Source organism: Mustela nigripes, chromosome 9, assembly GCF_022355385.1.
Source record: "Mustela nigripes isolate SB6536 chromosome 9, MUSNIG.SB6536, whole genome shotgun sequence".
NCBI lineage: Eukaryota > Metazoa > Chordata > Mammalia > Carnivora > Mustelidae > Mustela > Mustela nigripes.
In genome coordinates this window covers 75,558,616-75,582,050 of record NC_081565.1, presented here as the reverse complement: position 1 = coordinate 75,582,050, position 23,435 = coordinate 75,558,616, and the positions used below count along the sequence as shown (strand labels likewise).

Sequence of the window (23,435 nt, the reverse complement as noted above, 5' to 3'; positions counted from 1 at the left end):
ACAACAATCAGAGAAAATTGACATAATTCAGAACACAGGGGACTTTTACAAAACTTTCGAGTGCCCTCAAAGAAATCTGAGAAGACCCTGGTCCTAAAAAACAATTAAATAGCTGTTGAACAGAAACACAGAGTAAGTAGGGGTGCTCAGAAATTCTGTGTAATTCCTGGAAGATAAAGCAGAGGAAAGCTACAAACAGGCAGCAAAAAGACAAAAACAAGATAAAAATGAAAGAAAGTTGACAGGCTTCATTTAAGAAGTCTGTCTTCTGATTCATGGAGGTTCAAGAACATAGGTCTTACCACAAGAAAGGTAAAAATTCTTTTAAAAATTAATCGAAACCTGTCCCAGAGAGAAAGACAGACACACGTATTTAAATTGACAAGGCTTGGTGAAGGGCAAGTGGGATGAATGGAAAAGAAAATCACTACCTAGAGACATCCTCATGGAATTTCAGAAGAAGAGGTTTACAGAAAAGTTCTTAAGCTTCCAGAGAGAATAAACTTGGACCTCAAAGGAAAGGGAATCAGACTGGCCCAAGACTTCTTATCGTCACTTGCAGATGTTAGAAGACAATGAGGAAGAAGTTTCACTGTGCTGAAAGAAAACAATTTTCAACCTAGATATCTTTCTCATGTGTTTTTTTTTAAAACTTATATAATACTCATGATGAGATACATGAATATTGAGTATAGAGCCTGATGATTTTACGTGTTACCATCCTACAGATCAAGGCATAGATGACTTCTATCCCCCCAGAACATGCCCCTCCCTCCCTGTCAATACACATCACCTCCTCCCTCAGATTATCAGTATTTGATTTCTATCACCAGAGATTTACCTTCCCTGTTCTTGAAAGTTAGAGAAATTTAATCCTATCATACATACTTTTTAATGTCTAGCTTCTTTTAATCAACAGAACTGTTTTAATATTCATCCAAGTTGTTGGGTATAACAGAAGTTCATTCTTTTCTATCTCTGAGGAATTAAATTCTATTGTATTATTATAGCATGGTTTACTTAACCCTTTTCCATTTGGTGGTCATTGTACTGATCTAGTTTGAAATCAGTATAAATACAGCTATGACAAACCTTACACAAGTTCTTGTGAACTGTTTGACCATTTCTCATGGGTTTATACCCAAGACTGAAATTTCTGGGTTCATCATAGGTAGGTGTGTAAGTTTATTGGAAACTGCTATACAGTATATAAAAAATTTTGTCCCCCATCAGCAATATAGTTTGAAGTTCTGGATGCTCTACATCTTTGCCAATACTTGGTATTACCAATCTTTTAAATTTAAGCCATTTTGGTCAATGTACAGTGATATCTCACTGTGACTTTGACTTTCCCTGATGAGCATCAATATTGAGCAACTTCCCACACCCTTCTTAGCCATTTGGTTATCTTTTTATTTTTTTTTTTTGTGAAGTTCTTATTTAGCATTGGCCTTTTTCTTACTTGTTTTTAGAAATTCTTTATAGATTCTGGATACTGTTTTTTTTTTTTAATATGTGTATTGTAATTATTTTTCCCTAGTGTGAAGCTTTACCCCTTCACTTCTTTATTTAACCTAGGATTCTGTATTTGGTAAACTGTCCAGTTAGTATAGAAGGGGAAAAAACCCTTTTTAAGATGTATATATCTCAGGATCTCCTACGATTTTTTTCTTATAAAGTTATTTAGGGATAATCTCTAAGAAGACAAGGGTGAAAAATTAAGAAAGAAAAGGAGGTAATATTTAAGAAACAGTAGATCCCAGGAAGACGGTGAAAAGATGAAGATAAAATCTATACAATGGGCTTATTCAGCAACTACTTCTGACTGGAGAAGGAAAATTCAGAGTCCAGGGAAAGACATCTCTGTGGGGGGGTATAGATGAACTCCATATACTGGACAGCATGATTGATAATCTAGGTAAATCAGGGGATAAAGTGAAGGTGCATCATTCTCCTATTAATAAGAAAAAAAGCGATTAGAAAGTTCAGGACGTATGCAAGAAATTACTGTTCAGCTACTACAAAGTGAAATGTGTAGTGATTTTCTGTGTGTGTGTGTCACATGTCATGATTTTAAGCATTTAATTGGTATGAGAACAGACAATTCATTTGACTCAAACAATTGGAATATAAATATTCTCCTTTAGAAGGTATTTGCAAATGACATATCCTATAAAAGGTTAGTATCCAAAATATATAAAGAACTTATTAAATTCAATACCCTAAAAATGAATAATCCAATTAAAAATGGGCAGAATACATGAACAGACATTTCTCCAAGGAACACATACAGATGGCAAACAGATATGAAAAGATGGTCAACATCGCTTATTATCAGAAAAATGCCAATCAAAATTACAATGAACTATCACCTCATACCTGTTGGAATGGCTAAAATCAACAACACAAGAAACAACAGGTATTAGTGAGGATATAGAGAAAAAGGAACATTCATGCACTATTGGTGGTGGTGGGAATGCAAGCTTGTGCCAGCACTGTGGAAGACAGCATGGAGGTTCCTCAAAAAGTTAAAAATAGAACTACTTTATGATTCAGCAATTGCATTACTAGATATTTACCCAAAGAATACAAAAACATTAATTCAAAGGAAAAGGGATACATGCATCCCTGTGTTTATAGAGGCATTATCTACAGTAGCTAAATTATGGAAACAGCGGAAGTGTCCATTGATTGATGAATGGATAAAGAAGATATGGTAGGTGTATTACAATGGAATATTACTTAGCCATAAAAAGAATGAAATCTTGCCACTTGCAATGACATGGATGGAGCTAGAGCGTATTATGCTAAGCGAAATAAGTCATTCAGAGAACGCTAAGTACCATATGATTTCACTCATATGTGGAATTTAAGGAGCTAAGGGGGGAAAAGAGAATGAGAGAGACAAATCAAGAAACAGACTCTTAAATATGGAGAACGAACTGTTGGCCTCCAGAAGAGAGGAGGTAGGAGGATGGGTGAAATAGGTGATGGGGATGAAGGAGTCAACCTGTTGTGAGGAGTGTCAGGTGTTGTATGGAAGTGTTCAATCACTGCGTCATACACCTGCTAGTAATAGTACATGTGTGTTAACTAACTGGAATTTAAATACAACTTAAAAAAATATTCTCCTTTAATTGGCTCAGGAGTTATGCCATTAGACTTTTGAGAGAAAAAAATATAATTCTAGCATATCGCTTGGCTCTGTAGTCATTGGCATTTACATAGTTATGATACCATAAATCCATTTAAAGATTTTATTTTTTACTTTTAGAATCAACCTACTTAGACAAAGAGTGGAAGACCTATTTATATTTGAAAAACATTGGAAACATTAAAAATCCTGATGATGTACAAAATAAAAGTATACCTATAAAAAAAGACTAGAACAACGATATTCTTATGTTATAAAAAGGAGTCAGAGACACTAACAAGGTTGATGAAGCAGAGGTAGGCAAGCGTGTTAGAATGTGAGCTGGTGAAGGCAGGAGTCTTTCTTTTCTTATCTTTTTTATCTTTCTTCCCTTTTACCTTTCTTGGGGGGTAGGGGGGTAGATCTCTTCACTGTTCTATGACTGGCATCTAGAACCATGCTTAGCACTTAATTTGCCCTTAGCACAAATTTGTTCAGAGAAACACATATTCCAAGTTAGGAATGTAACAATTAGAAAAACAAAAATAGACGCTGCCTCATACTTGATTTCCACCTTCTATTCCATTCCTTAAGAAGCCCAGCTTTGTGGTTCTTGACCTTGACCTAACCCCTGGGAAGAATTTTTCCCGTGTCTCTCAGTTTCCATCTCTGTAGCCCACTGTCCCATCTCAGCTTCTGTCCTCACACATAGCCCAGCTCCATTCAGTCACCAAGAATTCAGGCTCCTTGACGAAGAGAGTTTGGGTAGAGGTCACTGCCCTACTCGAGGTCTCAGTTTTCAGTGAGAGAGTGGCAGGACCTAGAGGCTGGATATATGCCCAGCGGCTAGCACCTGTACCATAAATAGGGCGTGACAAGTATTCAGGATAAAGCCTGCTCTTCTGAGGTGTGAATGTTGAAAGAGTCTATCTAATTGGAAAAAGAGAAATTGGCATCGGTTGAACCCATACCTTTGAGTTGCTAGACTACTTGCTATCAAGAAATGAGGAAAATAGCTAGAGTCTGCTTGGGCTGCTGTTACACACTACTTTGGATTAGGTGACTTAAAAAACAGATACTCATCTCTCCCTCGTGTGGAGGCTGAGAAGTTTCAGATCCGGATGCCAGCAGGATTGGGTTCTGGCTGTTGCTTTGCAGATTTCCACCTTCTCACCGTGTGCCCACATGTAGAAAGAGTGGGCTCCGGTCTCTTTGTCTTCTCATAAGTCTGCTCATGTCGCCTTGGGATCCACCTTCATGACCTCTTCTAAAATGAATTAATTCCCAAAGACCCCACCCCCAAATACCGTCATGTTGGAGGTTAGGAATTCAACATAGGACTTGTGGGAGGACACAAATATTCACTCTGTAACAGCTAGCAAATTGCAATGTGACTGCGCACCTATCCTTTCCCTTTACCCTTGACACAAGCTTGTTGCACTGATCAGTTTGAGACTTAAGGACTAGGTACGCATCTGCAAAACACTGGAAAATGTCAGACAAAAAATAGAATGTTTACGAAGGAAATTTCTAAGTGTAGTTTTCCCTCATTTACAAAAATAAAATAAAATTTAAATTTAAAAAAAAAGGTAATAGGAAGCTGGAGATATTTGAGGACTTGGTTGTGTTCTGGATGCTAAACAAGTTAGAATGAATAGATCTGAATCTACTTAAATCCTAGGCAAGCAGTCTTGCCAGTGTAATGCCATCATTTCCCTCATGTTGCCAGTGATCAGCCTTAGGTGGCCAGAGATAAAGTGTTTGATTTCCTTTGGCCAATTTATTTTTTATTATTATTATTTTTTAAGATTTATTTATTTATTTATTTGACACAGAGAGACACAACTAGAGAGGGAACACAAGCAGGAGGAATGGGAGAGAGATAAGCAGGCTTCCCACCGAGCAGGGAATCCTGATATGGGGGTCAATCCCAGCACCCTGGGATCATGACCTGAGCAGAAGGAAGACGTTTAATGACTGAGCCACCCAGGTGCCACTCCCGTGGACAACTTAAAATAGAATCATGATTTTTGCCATTTCTATCTAGAAACCCTTAAAAAATTACTGAAACAATTTTAAAGAAAGCCAAGCTGATGAACATCAGTGAGAATGTGTCAAGATCATAACAAAGCAGGGAAGAGAGAAAGCTACATTGATGGAAGACACAATCTCATGAAAAAGGAGGAGCAAGACATAGTCTCACATTGTAATTCATCAAGTATGAGTTATTTAGGATGCATCTATATTTTTAAAATTATTTTCAAGGGGGAGAGTTATTTAATAACACTCTATTACTTTTGTTATTTTTTTAAAGATTTTTTTTGAGAGAGAGAAAGTGGGGGAGGGGCAGAGAGGGAGAGAATCTTAAACAGATTCCCCACTGAGTGGGGTGGGTAGAGAGTGGGGAGAGAGGGAGGGAGTCCAACACAAGGACCCTGAGATCATGACCTGACCCAAAGTCAGCCACTTAACCACCTGAGCCACCCAGGCACTGCAACACTCTGACTTCAAAAATAATTGGGTTGAAACCAGTAAAATAACCCATTTCATTGGGTTGTTCCAAAAAATTATCCATTTCACCAAATTCATTATCTTTTATTAAACCTCTTTGAGTGAACAAAAGAAAAAATCTCATATAAGAAACAAAAGAGGGGCGCCCAGGTGGCTCAGTGGGTTAAAGCCTCTGCTTTTGGCTCAGGTCATGATCTCAGGGTCCTGGGATCGAGTCCCCCATTGGGCTCTCTGCTCAGTGGGGAGCCTGCTTCCTCTTCTCTCTCTGCCTGCCTCTCTGCCTACTTGTGATCTCTGTCTGTCAAATAAATAAATAAAATCTTTAAAAAAAAAAAAAAGAAACAAAAGAAAAGGCTACATACATGCTTTTGTGTGCCATAGAATTCTGGAAGGCTCTGCAGAAAAGGGTCCCCAGGGCTGCCCCTAGGAAAGGGGAGTGGAATCACTGGGGAGAAGGTTGGGAAGCCGTCAGTTCATGCTATCTGCTCCTTGGAATTCTGTACCATGTGCATACATTACTTATCCCAAAACGCTGGGCATAAAATATATTTTTAAAATTAAAAACAAACAAACAAACAAACAAAAAAAAAACGAGTTGAGTTTTTGGTTGGTTTGTTTTGTTGTTTTTTTAAGTCAAAGTTGGAGAACACGGGAACCTGTGTTGCTGCTTCCCGGAGTTTGATGCCTTCAGGTGTCCTGGTGAAATTTCTAGAGCCATTTGGTCCAAGCAGCTGAGAAGGACAGCCCTGGCCCCCACCGTCACTATGCTGTTTGCTTTTTTACTTGCTTCAGCCTTGACCCGGCAGCGTGCGGAGCCCCCGAAGAGCACGTTGCCCCTTCTTGCGGGCGAAGAGCTGACTTGCGGAGTTTTGTTCTTGGTCCTGTTTTTTCAATAAAGAAACGGCTTCACGCTTCACCCCCCACCCCCTTTTTAAGGAAGTGCACACAAATGTCAAAATTGTCTTCAAAATTCCAACTATAAAGTTAACACGACCGGCAAGAGGGGAAACCGTCTGCTTCCCAAGCCTTGCCTTGACTATGGATTTTTCAAGCATGAAGCATTTAATAAGGCTCCCGCGTGCAGGATTTCATTTCCTTCAGACCAGACGCTACCTCACGGCTTCCGCAGGCCGTCCCCTTGGCTCCGAGCGGCTGCCTGCCGTGGGTAACCTGCCCAGGCTGGTGGCCGGCCTCCCCCCCATGGCAGCTGGCATGTGTTAGAGAAGAGATACAGCCATTAAGTGTCTAAAAAGCGGCATGGGTAGCCGCTTCTCTCTAAAACCACCAAGCTGCGTGTTTATGCCATTAGGGACAGTAGCCTGGGACCTGCTCAGAGGTCCCCTCTTCCCGCCCCCCAGATGTTGAGGAATGCTGCCTGTGGGAATTTTGAATTTTGAATTTTGAATTTTGGCACTCCTGGAATAGCAAACATTTTCTTTTCCCTTTTCCGCTTTCTTTTTTTGGACCCCAAACAACAAATACTAGTTTTGGGGTTTTGTTCTGTTTTGTTTTGTTTTCTTCTAGGAACCAATCCAGAAGTTGGAGATGAACCTATAACCCTTTTGCCCATGTGTTTTGATGAAGTGTTGGATGGAGGGTGGTGGAGGGTAGGCATTTCCAAAGACAACTCATCAGGAAAGGTGGGAGCTCAGCGTTTTTGCAATTGACCATGAAAGCTTGAAAGGCACGGCTTTATATAATAGTGCCAGGAATTACAGGCTTTGCTCTAAATGCCCACAGGGGTACAGCTGAATGCAAGGAATCTCTCATTTCTTCTGGTTGTATCTTTCCTCTGTTTGGATGGGCCGCAGCTGGGCCGTGTGCTGCCTGCATTATATCTGGGACCCATGCGGTCAAATGCATGGTCCAGAGTCAGAGCTATCTATCACTCTGCCGTTCTAACCTACTGCTTCCCACCGTGTGGAGGGCGAGTGGAGGGGAGGAAGAACTTGACAGCTGCGAAGTGTGGGCCCACCTGGGTGGGCAGCTGCGAAGAAAATGTAGGACTGGTGCTGCTGGTGCGGGCAACTTTGTGTGTGGTGTTGACCCTTGCCACAATATCAGGGTTGGAGTCCGCTTGGGTGAGGCCCGACTTTGGTTCTTAAAATAAGCAGCAAAGTAGAAAGTTCAGAATATAAAGAGAGCAGAGACTCTGTGATTATCCAAAGGGTTTCCTGCTTCACTTTGTTTAGTTCTCTGCTTATAAGATGCTTTCCTCTATTCCTGTCATTTTCTTTTTATTTTTCATCACCTAAGATATAGACTGACCATCTTCTTTTGAGGGAAAAGAGAGGGTTTTGGCAACAAATTCGTATCTGTCTCAAAGTTAGGGTGGGTAAGAGGGGGGCCTTTGGTCGCCTTTTGTTTGCATTCCTTTTGGGGTGGAGATTGTGGAGGGTGGCAGTCATCCAGTGCTGTTGACTCTTTTTAATGTGGCTTCGCTGGGTGGGTCTCTGCTTTTTTTCAGCAGTAACAATAAACAATAACAAACCCTCAGTCTGAACAGAGAAACCTCTCCCTGGGAATTTGCCACCATTCTACCCCTCCCCCACCACCTCTGTTTATTGCAACATTGTAAAACTTACCTAAGTACAAGCAGATCTGCCTGTCCCTTTACTTAGCCAAAGATAATGGTTGCAATTTACAAGTCCCATTTGTTTCTCAAAAGAGAGGGAAAAAAATCACTAGTTTTACAGCAAGTATCCCATATTTCATGGAATAGAATGTCAGTGACTATGGGAACCACCCTCACTTACAGATTGCTAAGAAAGAAAAAAAAATGCTATCAATTAGATTTACATATCGTTTTTCTCTCGCTTAGAGTTTTTATTTTCTTCTTAGTGAAATCTGTTTTAGAGCTACTTAGACATAGCTTATTATGATGTAGCATTTCATGTGCATTCGTAAAAAGGAGAACATAAGCAAATGAAATTGGTTAAGGTATTCCTAAAGCTTCTTGACATTCAGATGCTGTTTCTTCTGAGAACTTTTCTACCCAAAGCCACAGATACTGTGATTTTCCACATACTGTCATAATCTGTGGTATCAGACATGTTGGTGATGCCACATTTCTTCAAAACCATCCTCCAACGTCTCCACAAATTCCTTCCAAACCCCTGATACCCGCCCTGCTACTTTGGATACATCCGCATATACCTTGGCTGCTTTCCCCCCAACTGCCTCCTGGCCCACAGAAATTAGGAGATTACCCGTTTTGAAGGCGTAAAACATGCGGGGGTCTGGGGGTGGGGGGATCGGTGTCTTGGAACTAACCCTTTGCCCAGTACATTAGGATATGTCAGAGATCTCTCAAGTATTATGATACATCGGGATGGACATGTAATGATCTTTTACATTTATATGCCATGATCGTTCAAAGATGATTAATATAGGGTCCTGGCCTTTATGAACCGTGCAACAAAAGTTAAGAAACAGACTGAAATGCAGTAGTTACAATATGGTATGACCAGTGAGACAGCTGAGATATATACTCTGTAGTTGTTACAAAGAAAATAACAAAGATCTCTGTTTGGGAGAGCTGAATAGAAAAGAGATGTACACCTCCTCTTGGGATGGGTCAAGGGCTTGCCTGGTGGAAGAAATAGCTTGCATTCTTTATTTTTTTATTTAAATTCAATTGCGTTAACATGTAGTATATTATTAGTTTCAGGGGTAAACTTAGTGATTCATCAGTTGCATGTCACAACACCCAGTGCTCGTGACAACGGTGCCTTCCTTAATGCCCATCACCCAGTTACCCCACCCCACTCACCTCCCCTCCAGCAACCTTCAGTTTGTTTCCTAGAGATAAGTCTCTCTCTTATGGTTTGCCTCCCTCTTCGTTTTTTTTTTTTTTTTTAAGATTTTATTTATTTATTTATTAGAGAGAGAGAGAGCATGAGAGGGGAGAAGGTCGGAGGGAAAAGCAGACTCCCTGCTGAGCAGAGAGCCCAGTGTAGGACCCGATCCCAGGACTCTGGGATCATGACCTGAGCAGAAGGCAGTTGCTTAACCAACTGAGCCACCCAGACACCCTCGCTCTTTGTTTTTATCTTGCTTTATTTTTTCTTCCCTTCCCCTCTGTCCATCTGTTCCACATACAAGTGAAATCATATGGTATTTGTCTTTCTCTGACTTACTTTGCTTAGCATAATAAACCTCTAGTTCCATCTACATTGTTGCAAATGGCAAAACCTCATTCTTTTTGCTAGCTGAGTAATACCTATTATATATATACCACATCTTTTTTTTTTAAGTTTATTTATTTATTTGACAGAGAGACATCACAAGTAGGTAGAGAGGCAGGCAGAGAGGGAGAGGGAAGCAGAGTCCCTGCTGAGCAGAGAGCCCAATGCAGGACTCGATTCCAGGACCCTGAGATTATGACATGAGCCAAAGGCAGAGGCTTTAACCCACTGAGCCACCCAGGCGCCCCATATACCACATCTTCTTTATCCATTCACCTGACAATGGACATCTGGGCTCTTTCCATAGTTTGGCTATTGTAGACATTGCTGCTATAAGCATCAGGGTGCAGGTGTCCCTTTGAATCATTACGTTTATATCCTTTGGATAAATACCCAGTAGTGCAACTGCTGGGTCCTAGGGTAGCCCTATTTTTAATTCTTTTGAGGAAACTTGTTTTGTTTTGTTTTGTGTTTTTAAGGTGAGCCTCACACATGTCTTAGCCACACTGCACACAGGCAGCGGGCACAGCCTGAATAGAACCACCACTGGCCCCCTCTGACTGGTGCTCTTGGGTTGTTTACCATGGGAAGGCCATCACCTTTGCAGACCTCTGCAGTTTTGTGGGAACAGGAGGTACACTAGGACTTCACTAGCCAACCAGGAGGAATCGGAGAGGAAGCTAGAAACATGTGGGCCAGGCCAACAGGGCTATGTGCAGCTGGCCCTGAAAGAAACTAAGCCATAGTGCATGTGACACCAGCCCAAGGGTGTGGTGAACTTGGGGCTGACACTGAAGAGATGATGGTAATGTTTCCTGGCAGACATGCTGTTCTGCCTCGCCAGCGGCGGCATTGTCTTAGCAGTGAGGCCCCATCAGCAAGTGCAAGGGAAACACGGTTCTTCCTTTGAGCCACGAGAGGAGTCACACCATGGTGACGGAGGTTCCCACGTGAGAAAACTGGAACATACTTCAAGGATCAAGATAGAAGCCAGTCCTAGGGAATTCCTAGGAGGACTTTGACATGTTGTTCAATGGTCTCACTGAAGTCAGTAGCTCGCCCCAGGCATACTGTCTTCATGCTGCATGACTAAGTCTAGAACTTTCTTCTGCATCCCACCCCATAGGGGGTGAGAGACTTCTAAGAGATTGCCAGGCTTGCTCAGGATTGGCCCAGAGAATTCCTTAAGTAAACCTATAGGGAGTATGTCTTTATCGCTCCCAGCGAGTGGGGAGACACATTTTGCAGAAGGGATGTGAGATTCTAGGGTGATAGACAACTGCCAACATTTATCTGGCTTGAGGATGGTGATGGAGTCCTTCAGAACCCAGTGGTACCTGATGGGAAGGGAGACTCCTTCTCCCATAGACTTAACCTCAAAAGAAAACAGAATGTGTGCCCCAGCTTCTTTTCCTCAGTCAGAGGCTTGTAGAAGGAACTATCTGTGGCTACAACTCAACTTCCTTCCCAGAAAGTTCCTCTCTCTCTCTACTTTTTTGTTTGTTTGTTTGTTTGTTTTTTTGGTTGGTGTCTGACTTTCATTGGATCATAGCTCACTAGTGGGTAGGGTTGTTGCATTGAGAATGGCTGAACACCAATGAGTGACTAATGTTTTCCTCTGCTTCTGATGGCAGTCTTCGCAGGGCAATCCCCTGCTCACACTTCTGTTTATTGCCTTCTTCCCTGGGGCTCTCTGTTCTCAAATGGTAGGGTCATCTGGGCAGTGCTCCTGACCCACCTCACAGAGACATGTGGGAGCAGGGCTTTTCCGGTGTAGAAGGAACCCAAGGCCCCACTCTTACTGCTTTTCATCGCCAACAGCCCTGGTTAGCAAGAATTTTCTAAGGTATCTGGGCATCTTTCCTCTGTTTAATACATTTTTCAACCAACCTGGAGGATTAAAGAGATGAGAAATTGAATTTGAACCTTGACACATAAGCTCAGCCTTGAAACCGTAACACCATGGGCATCAACCTTGATCAGTGGTAGGTACTCAATAAATGTTTGATTTTATAAAGAAATTTAGGGGCCTGTGTATCATCACTGCATTTCTCCATCTGCAGAGCTCATTAATGTTCACATTTTCTCCTCAGTTAAGCTAAGGACCTCTTCCTTGTCCCAGCAACTAAGAGTTGCCATTTGGCGATGTTAACTCAGTTAACGTGTGCAGCGGCCATGTTTCAGACCATGCCACAGACTATTAGGAGTTATTTTCATTCACTAGAATCCAAGATAAATAGTGCATCTTCTGCCTTTTGACAGTAATTGTTTGTTTAGAAGAAAAATTTCTAGGCTAATGTGGCATGAAAATAAAATTATAAATCAGAAAATTTTGCACACTAAGGAGGACTGGACAGTGCGGAGTTGGAAGGGAGCAATGAGTCACCTGCCGTTTGGGAAACAGTTCCCCTAAAGTGTACCAGTGCCATCTGATCATAATTTTGGTGCAATGTAACATTATCTTCTATGATTAGTGGGCTTCCTACTTGAAAGAAGTATCCTTTATATTAATTACATATAAAAAATGAGATGATTTTTTTAAAGGAAATAGAACACAGATTTTTGTTTGTTTGCTGTGACAGTGTTTTCCCAAGAGTGCCAAAAGGTTCCTTTCATTATAAAAAAATACCTCGAATTAAAGTTTGGGAGTCCGAAAGAAAGATTCCATTGGCTTGCATCATCTACACATTACAAATCTGTTAGACCAAATTGATGTTTCTAAAAAACTGCGAATAGTTGAAATCTACCGAGCAATCATTTTTCTTATTTGTCTGGGTGATAATAAATAACTGAAGATTTAACTCAACTTTGGATTTTTGACTCATCATTGGATGTTACGTAAACACAAGATTAACTAAGAGGAAAAAGGTTGGGTCTGTGAAATACTCTGAATATACAAATGGTTAATCTACTGTGTAGTTTGGGATAAGTCAATTAAATTTGCTAGGTCTTTGTTTCCTCATCTGTAAAATGAAGGGGGTAAACTAGAAGGCCCTATGGGAGGTCCTTCTTTTGGTTTATTAGCCTTTCTTTACCTTCCTTTTCCCCTTACCTTACTTGGGAAAAGATGTCTGTAGGTCGTAATACTGCCAACGAGTTGCAACTAGTGTATGCTTTCCTTTTATTCAGACATTTATTTCCATCCCTCTTATTTTATTGGCTCTAGTTTAGAGTAACAACAAAATGTAGATGAAATGCTTCCTGTGCTTGAAATAACTTCAGCCAGAGCCTTACTGCTATCTAACATATGGTGTGTCTTTGCACAAGGAATTGGACCTAAGCATGACATAAGGGCTGGTAAAATGACCTTTGCACACACTATGGAGAGGGAAAGAAGGAGCTGTGCACCATGGAAAATCCTGTTATTTTTATCAGATGATGTTGTGCCAACATGAAAACAATACTGACTGAGTTCTCACACTGTTTGGCTACGTACGCCGATCTGAATGTCCATTCTTTTATATACCATTTCTGTGTCTATAATTACTGGTGAAGTGCCTTCTAAACATGTAGTTCTAGTTTGCATATTGTGGTAGTCATCCTCTAGGGGGTCCCCCAATTGAGGGACCCCAGTCATCACCTCCCCCACTAAGCAGAGTTGACCAGTTGTAACCAACAGGAAACTGTAATGGTGTATGACTTCTTAGGGTGAATGGTAGAAGACTTGTGTCCTCCACTGTATGTTCTCTGGAATTATTCACTAGGGAGGAAGTCAGCCACTGTGTCAGCAAACACTTCAGTAGCTTTATGAAAAATATAACGGTGTGATATTGAGTCCCGCCAGCAGCTGGTACCAGCTGGCTGGTGGTTGGATGAGCCATCTTGGAAGTATACCCTTCAACACCGGTTGGTCTTTCAGATGACTGCTATCCATATGATCCAAGCATCATATTTATAGCAGCTACAAGAGACGCTGATCAGAACAACCCAGCACTGAGCTGAACCACTCTAGAATTCCCAAGCCTCAGAAACTGTGTGAAGTAAATGTTTATGATTGTTTACAGATGCCATCTTGGGGAGGGATGATAACCTGTCATAGATAACATAGACAACTAATGTACAACTCAAAAGAAAAAGGTGGTAGGTATTATTTTTGTGGTCACTTACTCAGATGTGGAAAAGCAAAGAATGTTCCGTATTTTTCCATAAGCCAATTTAATCTCTATCTTAAATTTCATTATGTCTGATTATGGGGAAAAAGTATCATGAATCCATTCTGGAATAATTCAGTAACTTTGGATCTTAACTCAGTTAATTTAGGATTTTTCCTCACTCTCCCATCTGCCTAAGAGTGGCACCTGTGTCTGGGGGATAGTGACTTACCTAGTGTCATAGTGTCAGAAGTGTGTAGGTGTCATAGTGTCAGAAGTGTGTAGGTGTATCTTCTCCCTGATCTTTGTAATATGTCCTCAGGGGCATTCACTAAAATACTAATGAAACACTTAGGTGACTATAGGTGTATTACCAATAAGAAACACAAAAGTGGACTTCTCAGTATTCTTTCAAGGTCAAATGCTCTTCACCGTTTTATTAGTTCTAATATTTCATTAAAATCCAGGGGAATTGTACAGAGCACAGAACAGACCAATAAAGTCTCACTTAAAATTCCGTGGCTTCTTCTGGAGTTAGAAGGCCAATGTTAATTTAAATGTGTCGACTCTTTCGAAAGTCCGTCCTTTGTTGGGTGTCACGGGCTCTCCATGAAGTTTTAGTAATACCCCAAAGCTGTTCTGGAAGTGTAGAAAGGAAAAGAAACTACTTCAACATTAGCTGGTTCTTTAAAGTGAATGATATTTTGGGGAGCTTTCTGCTGGATGCCTCAAGCTGCCTTCAATATTTTAAAACAATTTTTTTTTTGTTTTTTTTACTTGCAACTCCTTGGGAATAATCTTCATTGTTCTCCCCTTCAGTCAGAAAGGAGTGAGTGTGTTGGATAAATGATGGGTAAAACATAGCAGTGACAGAAATGTGGGTTCTTAGCTCCCAGGACTGGAGTTGCCATACTCACATCCTTGGGTAGATAACAGCGCAGGACCCTTAAAAATAAATTACCTATGACAGTCGATCAGGACAGATCCTGCTGTGTGGCATGTCCCTTCACATGGTATACCCCAGAAATGAACATAACTAACCCTTATATTACAGCTCATTTGAAGGCTTTCTCTTTATCTCTTAGCCTTTGTTTCTGTACTAGAATTTAAACGACTTTCATCATGCTCCATGTTCACTGATCTCTCCGGAATTAGGTCATTTCTTCAGAGTAACAACCTCAGACACGCTCCTGCCATGCAACTCGCCTTCTATTTTTATTCTGGAGCCAGCAATTCACTTGTTAGCCTCCATAATTCTCATACGAGCTGAAGGATAAAAATAATACATCGAGGGGACATTAATGTGAGAGATTCTCTCCTTTTGTAAGGGATAAAATTTCACGGTTCATTTGCTCTTTTGATTTTTCTTGCCACTTCCTAATTTCAGGGTCATTGTTACTTGTGAAAAAGTCTGAGTCCTCAGACTGTATTTACCATGCAGGCTCTAACTGTATTTCTTTTTCTGCCTTGTGTATTTTGCTTTTTATTTATTTATCTATTTTGGAGTTGCTTTATCATCTTACAGTATTGAGTCTGGATTCATTGCCTATATTTTGTATGTGAGAGCAAGTTATAAAGGAATGTCATAACATAGTACAGAAAGTGATGAAGGGGAGAACAATTATATCACACCCTGAAATGAGGATCAAATCAAAGAAGAAATGAAGAAAGACTGGTGTAATAGGAAGCGTTATAAGTAAGACCTTAAAACGAGATGATTCGTATTGTAGTTCGTGTCTAAAAAAACCAGATATAAATTCTGATGTTTAAGGCAAGCTGTAGAAGGCAAGGAATCTAAGGCGGACAGTGAATGGATTACTGTGGTAACTGATGGCATACTGAATTCAGGGAGCCATCAATTATCCTGTCCCTTTGAATTTCCATTGCAGCATCAGGAACTGTCAGTGAAATGTGTTCTTGGAGAGATAGGCTATTCTATTTAAAGTCAGAAAATTCTACTCCATGAACAAGGACATTCCCCCAAAATAATGTTCACTGTTGTATTTCAGGAACATTATCTTGTTTTGAAAATATTTTTATTCTCTCTTGGCTGTATAGATACTATTTGGACCCATGTGGACTGGCTTTAAGTCAAGGGCCCATGATGGACTCTGTAATCAGAGATTTTTCTCTTATCTTCCAAACCAGAGTCTTAAAGTGGCATTTTTTTCTCACATAGAAATACACTCTGTCAACTCTATCACTTTCATCCTCAATATCAAAAGTATCTGGGGGTGCCTGGATGACTCAGTTGGTTAAGTGACTGCCTTCAGCTCAGGTCATGATCCCAGAGTCCTGGGATCGAGTCCCACATCAGGCTCCCAGCTCCATGGGGAGTCTGCTTCTCCCTCTGATCTCCCCTCATGCTCTCTCACTCTGTCTCTCTCTTTCTCAAATAAATAAATAAATAAATAAATAAATAAAATCTTTAAAAAAATAAAAAAAGTATCTACCAAGTAGCTATTAACTTTTTGTTGTCATACAAATCCTAGAGTTAAACCAACAATACCTAGTCTGTAAAACATAGCCTGGTGGGTTGTTTATACCATGTTAGTGTTTGTATCTGTGTGTTTGTGTGTGTGTGTGTGTGTGTGTGTGTGAAAATAGATGGAAAAACCTAAACAAAATAATATTGAGCAAACATCAGTAGCATCTAAAGAAACTATTACATGATGGATATAAATGAGTTGATCTCAGGAATGACAAGAGGGTTTTCAAATTAGAGAAATTATAAATGTAATTTACACATTAATGAATTATAGAAGAGAGGCCATATACTGATCTGAGAGCGGAAAAATCATTTGATAAAATACAGAAGATATTCAGGCTAAAAATACCTTAGCAATCTAGCAATAGAAGAAAATATTCCCAGCCCATTAAATATTATTTACAAATACCTAGAGAAAACTTCATTCTTAATGGAAAGATATTGGAAGGACTCCCTTTAAAATTAAGACCAAAACAAGGATGCTTACTATCACCACATACATGCAACATTTATTGAAGGCCAATCATTTCCATAAGACAAGAAATTAAAAAAAAAACAAGGAATAAGACAGGCATTATTTAAAGATTAATGATTTATATTATTTATTAGAATAAACAAGAGACTGAGGCAAAATGGAAATACATAAGATCAAGATACTAACATTAATTGCATTTTTAAAATACCAGCTAACCGTTATTTTAAAAACTGCATGACATTTAAAATAGCAATGAAAACATATAAGATCCTTGGAAATCTAACCAAAATTGTATAGAACCTGTCTGAAGAAATTATAAAACTTCATGGAAAGACATTAAAGAAGTCTTAAGTTGTGAAATTTATCAGGTAGATAGGTAGAAATTTCCAATATCAGAACATTTTAATTCCTCCTAATTTGATCTATGGAGTCAGTGCATTCCAGTGTAAACAAAAAACAGAAACAAAAACAACCTCAATTGGATTTTTAGAGACACTTAAGACGTTTCTAAAATGTACGTCAAAGAACACAATTTCCAGAATACACAGTAAGTCGGGGGAATTATTCCACACCACTTCAATACTTATCAGAAAGCTTTTCTAATTATGACATGTGGTACTATTGTATCTTCTGTTAAAAACAGAAGAGAAAACCTAGAGAAGACACAGACATACACACTTATCAATACTTGATATATTATAATGATATTATTTGATAATGTTGCTGAGACAGTTATCAACGTGGAAAATAATAAAATCTTGTCCCTACCTCATACCATATACAAGGTCATGTATATACAAGATTCAGATGGGTTAAAGGCTTATATGTGAGGCAAAACTGTGAAGTATTTCAAAGTAAATATAGGAGAATATCTGTTTGATTTTGGGATAAGGGAAAAACTTCTTAAACCAAAAAGCATTAACATCAAAGAAAAGATTGATATTTGCTTGTAAGAAAATTAAGAACTTTGGGGTGCCTGGGTGGCTCAGTTGCTTAAGCATCAGACACATGATTTCAGCTCAGGTCATGATCTCATGCATCATGAGACGGAGCCCCCACCTCTGGCTTCATACTCAGCACAGAGTCTGCCTAAGATTCTCTCTCTCTCTCTGCCCCTCTCTGCCCGCCCCCCGCCCCCGCCGCACTCACTTGAGAGCTCTCTTTCTCAAACAAATACATAAATTTTTTAAAAAAATCAAATTAAGAACTTCTTTCAAGTATATGATAAAAAAGTGAAAAGATTAACAGAAAAATACTTGCAATGAATATAAGCAATATTTAAAAAGATCTATACATTAAAAAAAAGGAAAAAGAAACAATTAAGTAGAAAAATAGGTAAATGATAGGTATATCCAAGAAAAAACCTGAATAGCCAACAAATATTTGAGAAGGTGCCCAACCCCATTAGTAACCCCAAAAATGCAAACTAAGACCATGATGAAATGTAACTTTCCATCTACTCAATTTCCAAAAAGTAAGAAGTCTGAAATACCAAGTGTTAGCAGGGATATGGATAAATGTATATTTTTTTCCTACTGCTGTTGGGAATGCAAATTAGTCAACACTCTTTGCAAACCAATTTGGCATTATCTTGCAAAAATAAATGTTTCCATTGGTCCGCCATCCAGCAATTGTTCTCCTGGGTACATGTCCCTGGAGAATCTTGCCTGTGTGAACCATGCTGGGAATAAGAGTGATCATGGCAGCACTATATATAAAAGAATGGACTGGAAACTTCATAAGTGCCTCTCTACAGGAGAAGAGAATTAGGTCATAGTCACACAACAGACTATTATGCAACAAGATAGATGACTCTTAACAACATCATAGTGAGTGAAGAAAGAAGTTCTAGTAAATGATATAAATTCATAAACTTATTGCTATAAAGCAAGCAAACAAAAAATCCCCACACCAAACTAAACAATTTATAGTTTAGAAGGATGTATTTATGGTTATATTGTAAAAGTTCTTTATACAAAACAAGGGAATGATAAATGCAAAACTCCAGCCAGTGTTTATCTCTGTCAGGATAGACAGTGAGTTGAGACAGCAGAGAAAAATATTGATAGAAGCAGTGATTCTGGAAAATTTCTGGTCTTTGGTGAGGTGGACAGTTTAGAGGAGTTTATTTTATTATTATGTTTCCGTGTGCCAAATATTGCAATTATAAAATTTAGGGGTCATGCAAGAAGAAAAGATATAGGATAGCAACAGTCATATACTCCTGATTTTATTTTTTGAATTTTTAAAAATAAAGAAAGATTATTTTGCAACAAAAAGATATGGTAAGACTAGAAGAGCCTTAATGTAATTACTAAAAGAAAAAAGCCAATCTGAAAAGGCTGCATACTGTATGAATCCAGAAAAGGCAAAAACAGTGGGGCCAGTAGAAAGTTCAGTGGTTGCCAGGGGCTAGAGGGGAGGGAGGGAAGAACAGGCAGAAAACAAAGACTTTTTAGGGTAGGGAAACTATTCTGTAAGTATATATAGTTATATATAAAAATATATATAATATATTATGGACTTATAACATAGTATTATATGGGCTTTACTATTATAAGCTATATTATATATAGCTATATTATGGGCTATAGTATTTTAAGCCCATAATATGTTGTATGTAAAATATATGTATTTTTGAAACTATATATATATATATATATATATATATATTTGAAATATATATATATATTTGAAACTATGATGGTAGATACATGTCCTAGTACATTTGTCTAAACCTACAGAATGTACAACACTAAGAGTGAACCCTAATGTAAACTATGGACTCTGGGTCTTAATAGTGTATCTGTGCAGCTTCATTAGTTGTAACAAATTTATCACTCAGGGGAGGCACATTGATAATGGGGAGGCTGTGGGTCTTTTAGGACAAAGGGTATCCTCTGTAATTCCCCTCAGTTTTTCTGGGAACCTCAAACTCCTCTGAACCATAAAGTTTATTTATTTATTTATTTATTTGCTTTTTTTACTGTTATGTTGTTAGTCACCATACAGTTCATCATTAACTTTTGATGTAGTGCTCCATGATTTATTGTTTACATATAACACCCACTGTTCCATGCAATCCATGCCCTCCTTAAGACCCATCACTGGGTTAGCCCATACCGCCCACCCCCCCTTCCCTCTGAAACCCTCAGTTTCTTGTTCATATTCTCTCATGGTTTGTTTCCCTCTGATTTCTCCCCCCTCAGTTTTCCCTTCCTTCTCCCAAAGTCCTCTGTGTTATTGCTTATGTTCCATGTATGAGTGAAACCATATGATAATTGACCTTCTCTGCTTGACTCATTTCACTCAGCATAATCTCCTCCAGTCCCATCCATGTTGATGCAAAAGTTGGGTATTCATCCTTTCTGATGGCTGAGTAATATTCCCTTATATATATAGACTACATCTTCTTTATCCGTTTGTCCTTTGAAGGGCATCTCAGCTCCTTCTATTAAAAAGAAAAAAAAAATGAAGAAAGATTCTTGAAGGGAAATAAAGGGAGAAAATATCAAGTTGTCCTTAGACATCTCACAGCAGGACTACCTGTCAGAGACAGTGCAGCAATAGCCACATAGTCTTTTGTGAAAGAAAAGTTTGGCTCATATTACCACTCAAGTTCAAATACAAAAGGAATTCTCAAATATGAGAGAAGTCTAGAAATAGCACTCATGAGTAGGAAAAAAAAAGTTTACTGGATGCCAAAATCCAGCCAACCAGAGACGGAGTAAAGAATTCAGGTATGGGGGCTTGGGGAGGGGGGGCGCCGACTGGATCAGTCAGGAGAGCATATGACTCTTGATGTCAGGGTTTTGAGTTCGAGCCTCCATGAGGTGTAGAGACTACCTAAGTATTAAAAAAAAAAAAAAAAAAAGAATTCAGTATTGGGAAGTCATTGTAAAGAGCACTAAATCCATTTAATATGGAACTAGGAATAAGAATAATGGTGGGGGGCACCTGGGTGGCTCAGGGTTAAGCCTCTGCCTTCAGCTCAGGTCATGATCCCGGGGTCCTGGGATTGAGCCCCGCATCAGACTCTGCTCAGCGGGGAGCCTGCTTCCCCCTCTCTCTGCCTGCCTCTCTGCCTACTTGTGATCTCTCTCTCTCTCTGTCAAATAAATAAAATATTAAAAAAAAGAAGAAGAAGAAGAATGGGAGGACCATGATCACAAAACATAAAGCTACTGTTATAAGCTCTGCCCACTCTCCCTACCATTGCCAACAACCAATTGAAATGAAAAAACACAACGAACAACAAGTGTGATGAGGGAGGGTAGCAAAACCAATGCCCCCCACCCCACCCCATTTCCTAGCAGGGCTTTGTTAGAAATTAACTAGCTACACACACACACACACACACACACACCATGGTCTTCATGATGGGACTTCTTACTTAAAAGGATTTTTTAGGGGCACCTGGGTGCCTCAGTGGGTTAAAGCTTCTGCCTTCAGCTCAGGTTGTGATCCCAGGGTCCTGGGATTGAGCCCCGCATCAGGCTCTCTGCTCCTCAGGGAGCCTGCTTCCTCCTCTCTTTGCCTGCCTCTCTGCCTACTTGTGGTCTCTGTCTGTCAAATAAATAAAATCCTTAAAAAGGGGGGGTGGTGGATTTTTTACAATTAATGCCCAGAGTAGTGAAGGAAGATTTCTTGGTAAAAATTAGCAATTCTTTCTGCTTTGCCTCATATTCTTTTTATTCTGTTGATCAAGGAAAACGAATCACTTCTCATTTTCAAAATTCCATGTATAGCCTTATCCCATTTTCATCAACCAAGTTCTTTTCCTCTGTCTTCTAATACCTCTTCTGTGATTTCTTCTGTCTCTGTAGATGTTCACCCAGGAACACTGGTTATTTGTGGTGTTGTATTCAAAGTGATTGGTTGCTTTCTTTTTTTATACCTTTCTGTATTTGTTTGAATTATTTATGGCATAGGTTTCATTTTTTAAGATGATACCAAAGTAATTACTTGATTATAATTTGTTTTTGCTAAATGGAACAGTGAGACATTTGAGGATTTTTCACTATAGTAGAATAATTTAGGGTTGTAATAATGTGTAAAATGGCAGTATCCTTGAAATAAAGAAGTGTGTCTGTATTATGTTTATATCCCTCATAACACCACACACAGAGCAAATGCTCAATAAATGTTTCTTAAACATAATGTTATATATTTTTTTCTATTTTTCCTTTAGATTTGAGAAGAGCCAGAGAGAAAACACCCCCAAGAAATCATCACATAAACACTCTCCTAAGAAGATTCTCTTTGAATTTCATTTGCTGTGTCTCCTCAAAGCACGGCTACAGTTTGTACACAGGTAAATACTACACCCTCGTTAGTCGTCTTTTAGATCTACATGCAAACAATTATTTTATTTATTGTTCATTAAATGATTCAGCAAATAGTCACTGAGAACCTACTATGTATAAGTACCTTTCTGTGTTACACATATAGCAATGAGTCAAAGGATGGATTATTTTAGTAAGAGAAGACGGGACAAGAAGCAAATCGACAAAAATATAACTTCTCATATGGTGATAATGCTATGAAAAATAGTATAGGTAAAAGGAGAAAAATGACAAGGTAGGGGATATAGGGTGGCCCAGAATCTTTCTCTGATAAGGTGACATTTGACCAGAGACATGAGTGACCTAGAGGAGTAAGGCATGTAGATATCTTGGTGAGGATCCTTCCAGACAAATGTTGGTCAAGCGCAGAGTATGAGGCCTGATCACAGGTGCTGGCCTGAGCAACAAAATGAATGGGTAGGTTCAGGGAGATAAAGACAGCTTTGGTGGGACGGGTGGGGCAGGGGTGTATGGGGAGGGAAGAGTTTGGTTTTAGATGTGTTTAGTTTGAGATGCCCTTTGGCCATCCAAATGGAAGGGGTGAGTAAACAATTGGGTGGATGAGTCTAGAAGCCAAAGCACATGTTGAGTGATACAGACTGAAGGTCAAAATACATGTATAATTACATTAAAAATATGTACGAAGTCAAATATAAGAGTCACCTTAATGCAACATAGATTAAAATAATAGTAAATGTTGCTCCCTAAAAAATCACCCGCTGATTTTGAAATGTAATGCAAATTGCCAGAGCAGTTTTCTTTCTAAGAAATAGACTCTTTGAATTTGTGTTTACAAGAAGAAAGGCATTGTGTTCCGAGCTGTGCCGTGGTGGTTTTTCTGCCCGTCATCTGAAACAGCAAAGCAGGGGCTTGTCAATGAGGCACCGCTGAATGGAGGTAAGATCCTTTGCCTCACTGAATGCTGTGCTTGATGACCTGGCTTTGCACAGCGTTCTGGTGTCCTCACTGGTTTCCAGGCAGGAAGACTGTTCAGGGTGAAGAACTCCTGCCTCGTGGGTGCCATGAGGCTTTGACAAGCAGGTGGCTCCCCCATCAGACTTTCAAAGGAGCCAGTATGTCAACAAGGAAATTCTGCCAATTAGTGAATGATGGTGGGCTGTGGGGCAAGTCAGGACAGGACCCAGGAGCGGTTTCACCAACAGACCTGAACATTCTATTCTCTTTTCCCTTTGCCTCATGGTCCT

The 23,435-nt window shown here is 39.5% G+C and overlaps 1 long non-coding RNA gene across 1 annotated transcript in view; it reads left to right on the top strand.

Moving 5' to 3' along the window:
• Positions 1–22,193, top strand: part of LOC132025166 (uncharacterized) — a 138,782-nt gene extending 116,589 nt beyond the window's left edge. The window contains exon 4 of the long non-coding RNA XR_009406445.1: positions 22,077–22,193. This is a non-coding gene — a long non-coding RNA (uncharacterized LOC132025166). The remainder of the gene's footprint in view (positions 1–22,076) is intronic.
• Positions 22,194–23,435: the final 1,242 nt, after the last annotated feature.